Source organism: Bombyx mori, chromosome W, assembly GCF_030269925.1.
Source record: "Bombyx mori chromosome W, ASM3026992v2".
Taxonomy (NCBI): Eukaryota; Metazoa; Arthropoda; class Insecta; order Lepidoptera; family Bombycidae; genus Bombyx; species Bombyx mori.
The window spans coordinates 3,740,797-3,745,581 of NC_085135.1; the positions used below are offsets into that span (position 1 = coordinate 3,740,797).

General features: G+C 56.9%; 1 long non-coding RNA gene across 1 annotated transcript; it reads right to left on the minus strand.

The window, feature by feature from the left end:
* Positions 1 to 2,584: 2,584 nt before the first annotated feature.
* LOC134201815 (uncharacterized) lies at positions 2,585 to 3,032 on the minus strand. Its single transcript, XR_009977072.1, has 2 exons — positions 2,842 to 3,032; positions 2,585 to 2,756 (listed from the first exon to the last, which is right to left on the minus strand). It is a non-coding gene; the product is annotated as an uncharacterized LOC134201815 (long non-coding RNA).
* Between the last annotated feature and the right edge of the window lie 1,753 nt (positions 3,033 to 4,785).

The window sequence follows — 4,785 nt, forward strand, 5'->3', positions numbered from 1 at the left end:
CCCGGCTTCGGCTACAGGGGCACGCCCTCCAGAGGGGGGTACCGGTATACCGGCGTGGCTTCGTCGTTGTAGCTCTTTTGAGCGTCGGGCGGTGGTCTACCGTGTTGCTCGTTACACTCGGCGGGCCGCCGGCCAACCCGTAATCCTCACCGCGTGGGGGACGGGGGCCGCTGCCACGAGGCACGGGGCCGCGAGGACGTAAACCTCTTTAAAAAATGCCCCAATTCTAAGCTCTGGTGCCCGGCGATGGGATGAATGGCTGGAGGGAGTCCAGTCCCGAGGGTACCAACCAGACCCCAGGGGACCGACCCCTGGTTAATCAAAAAGGAAAAATGAAAATGGCATCTGTTAAAATAGTATTACCCCAGGAGGGTACCTCCCGCTCCGCGGGGGGAGAATCCCTCCGTGCGGTCGAGCAATCAGCCGCACGCTGCCCCACCGTTTCTGGGGGGGGGCAAACACTGCCACGATGTAGGAGGCGACAGCACGGGTCGCGTAAGGGACAGAGTCCCCACCGTGCTCCTTGAGCGCTGCGACAGCCTCATCTCGCTGCACTCGGCGCGAAGCTCCGCGAGGGGCGACGCGTCCAGTGGGCGGGAGACGCCGGCGCTCCTCGTCGATAGCGCTCGACAGCGGACTCGGCGGAAGCGGAAGTCGGCTCGACAGCGGGCGTCCCCCGCTCAGTCTGACTCCTCGGAGCGGCTGCTGCGGCACCGCTCGCCACCGAACGTGACACATTGTCAACTCGCGGACTGGCTGCTGCCTCCTCGGCGCAGTCCAGGGCCGCCTGCCGTGAGGCAAACAAATTAAAAAAAGTAAGAGAGGTTGAGCGCCTAGAGCGCTCCCTAATGGAGGTGGGTCCCTCTGACCCCCTCCGAACCACAACCGCGGAGACGGCGGGCTTGCGGCAGAAACTAGATCTGCACGCCCGCTTTGAGCAGATTGCTGCAGAAAACAGCCGGCTTCGGGCCGAGAATGGACAGCTGCGTGTCGACATGGCCGAGATGCGCACGATGGTTGCCGACCTCATCGAGCGGCAACGCAGCTCGGCTCCTGTCCCTCCTCTGCCCGAAGCCGAAGACCCCAATGAGGTCGAGGAGCTAAGGCGGCGGCTCGTCATGCTGAAGGCGAGGAGCTCCACAGTGGAGCGCGCGAGACCGCCCCCCGCCCATGAGCTGAAGAACGGTCCCCCTGTACCGGCGCCTCGCAGGATTGCAAGGGCCGTGAACACGTATGGCGGACCGAAATTATTCGTGACACCCGCGACACGTCCTGCCGCTTTTTCCACCGTTCCACCGTTGACCGATCCCTCTGGGCCCTCTCAGCCGCGGAAGAAGACCAGGTCCGAGTCTGACCGAGGCTCATCGAGTGAAAAGGACAAGCGTCCTCGTTTAGGTCCATCCTCCAGATCGGAGGGTGAGGAGAGTACGACCACATCCTCTGCTCACTCCTCCACAGAATCTGTAACTCCCTCATCGTCTAGGTCTTCGTCCCCCTCTGGGAGTCCAATCCCAGCTAAACCCATTCCAAAACCTAGGGCTCCCGCCAGGACAGGGACAGCCCAAAGTCAACAACGATCCCCTCCTGGTTCTCCCTCCCCAACGCTTTCCCCTATCCCGGTAGACTCAACCCGAGGTGCCCCCGCCCTAAGCGGCACGGCGGGTAACCTGGACTCGACCAGGTATATGGACCTCGAGTCTACCAGACCACACGTCCCAAAGCCCAACCCCACCCCTTCTACCTCCTATGCTGCCATGGCAGCTAGGCCAGGGGTTCCTACCACCCAGAGGACTTCCCAATCCTCACAAGTCCCTCCCCCGAGGCCGAAGGGTCGTGCCCAGGAGGTACTGCGCCGACACCCACCAATTATGGTGGAGGCCCTCCCAAATTGGTCTCGCCACTTGGCGGCCATTAGGGAGCGCCTAGGCCGTGCCCCCTCGGCGCGACCCTTCGGCGCCGGTTTCAGATTTCTGCCAACGTCGGTTGAGGAGTACAGGGCGGTCCAGGCCTACCTGTCGGAGGCCTCTGCCAGGAATGGTACCATTAAATGGTACTGTTATGCCCTGGCGGAGGAAATGCCTTCTAAGGTGGCGGTCCGGTATAACGTGTCTGTGTCTAAGGGTGTCCCTGGTATGCCGATGTTACATGAGGCCCAGTCGCGTCACTCCCCAAAAGGTGGTCTATGGGTCGAGAGACACGGGGCCGAGTCGCACCACTTCTAAACACGTCACCACCGGTAGACAACCGGTGAACAGGAGACTCTGTGAGGAGGATCTCAGGGCGCCACCACTTACCGCTCTGGGAGACTCACGCCAATAAATGAAACAATATATTACACTTGAGTTTATTAACTACAGATTTAATGATTATAATTGTTAACACAGAATAAATTAGTGGTACGGTATCTTTGTCAAATATGTGTCGGTAGGTATACCGAACACAGGAGAAAGAATTTAATGAAAGTGAGATTAAATAACAATGTTATAAACTAAGACGGTATCACCAGTGGTTCACAAAATGACGATGAACGATTACTGGACTGCTTCCCCGCAACTGGGGTTGCTGGATCCGAGCCAGGTTGTGTATGCAGGTGTGTTTCTTTGTTCTACGGTAGTCAAGTACTTTCTGGATCGCCAAGCCAGAGCACCTCGCTTCCGGCAGCGTCCACTCAGAAAAGTACTGCGGGATCTTGAAGGTGATAGTAAGGTCACGCTCCGCACCCTAACATGTACATGTAATGTACCAGTTAATAGGACCTACACGACAAGACAAAGTGGTGTTAACTTCTATTTAGATAAAGGTTGTGGACACAGTGTGGAGAATAAATTATGAAACACTTACCCTGGTTGAATAAAAATACACCAAGGAACTGATAAATTGACTTTGGTAAATACATGATAAAACTTGCACTGCAGCTCGAGATATGTTGATTGAAAAAGGCTTCGGACAAAGTGACTTGTCCTTTTATAGTAATAGTCTTACGGTTCTCGAAAGTTCCGCCTATAGTGCTGTGACAATCTCACCCTCGAACCACAGACAAGATAGTACAGTCACGCCATGCAGTGTCGGATAAGTGCACTAAGCAGCGTTTCATAATTATATATTTCCACACACTGCGCCACATATACGCTAGAGGGTGTTAATTTAAAAACAAAAAAATAATTTTAATTTTTCTAGCGTTACACCGGGGCCTCCCTGCCGATACCGACGAGGCAGAAGTCGTCGATGCCCTGAAGGAGCTGGGATTCCCGGCTCGATATGCCAGGTGCATCGGGTCCCAGAGAGGGCGTCCGAGCTGCGTGTTTCACATAGCCCTAGACCACCTCTCGAAGGACGACCTCGCCCGCTTGTACGCAGTCAACGAACTGCTGTACTTGCCGGGGGTGACGATCGAAGGATGGCGTCCAACCCGAGGGCCTGCGCAGTGTAATCGCTGTCAGGCCTTCGGACACGCCTCCTACAATTGTCATCGTGCGGTCCGTTGCGTGAGGTGTGCCGGGGAGCACATCGTAGCGGACTGCCCGAGGCCGAGGGAAGGCCCATTCTCCTGCGCCAATTGCGGGAAAGACCACGCCGCCGTCGACACACGGTGTGCGCATTCCGATAAAGGCACCCGTCACGTGCGGACGTGCTCATCGACCACTCGATCGCCCGGCCTTTGTTCGCCCGGCTTTTGCTAGCCCGGCCATTGTTCGCGCGGCCTGTGTTCGTGGTACATCTGCCGACCAAGTGTTTTTCCTGGAAATTTTTATTTGTTTTGTTTCCTTTTGTTATTTCTGTGTTCGTGGTACATCTGCCGACAAACTGTTTTCCTGGAAGTGTTTAATTGTTTTGTTTCTTTTTGTTATTTCCGTTTTGTTGTGTTTTCTTTGTCCTGTAGTAATCGCGCCGCATCGCCACCTGTGTTCAATAGAACCGCTCAGGTCCGAGAAGTTGGGGCCTCGCCGCAAGGCGAGTGTTTTCAAGACCCGGGGCCGCCCCACCTGGGCACCCAGCGATCATGGACGCTGTATTCGCGGAATTCCTCCGACTTCGTCATCCACAGCTCGCCTCAGAGTTTCTGGCTTTCAAGGCCAATCACACTGCGAGCTCTCTCGAAGACTCCGCCGTGCTCGCTGCTCCTGCGTCGCCTGTACCTGCGTGCAAAGCTTCTGCATCGAGCACCGCAGCCTCCGTCGTGCCTGCCGTTCCCGCGTCGCCTATACTGGCGAGTAAAACTGCTGCGTCGTCCACCGGGGCCACCGTTCCAGCAGCGCGATCATCCGCGGCCTCCGTCGCGCCCTCCAAAACACCTGCTCGTAGGTCACCTGCGCCCGCCTCCTCGTCCTCCGACTCTGACTCGGAGATGGAGGTCGACCTCGCCCCCGCCTCATCGACGGATGGATTCACCCTGGTACAAAAGGGTAAGAAGCGTGCCGCGGAGTCTCGAGCTCCCGCGGCCGCTAAAATTAGCAAAGCCGCGAACGCGTCGCGCCCCCGCCCTCAGACTCCCGTTGCGCCCGTGCCACTCCGTCGCCGCGTCCGGTGGCACAAAATAAAACACAGACCCCTCCCCCGGTAATCCTCCAAGAGAAGGCAGCTTGGGATCGAGTTTCCCTGGACCTTAAGGGCCAAAAATATCAACTTCACGAATGCCCGTAACCTCGCAAACGGCATTCAAATTAAGGCTCGAACACCCGACGACCATAGGGCCCTCTCTTCTTACCTCCGTAAGGAGCGTATAAGTTTCCACACGTATACGCTCCAGGAGGAGCGCGAACTCCGTGCCGTCATACGTGACATCCC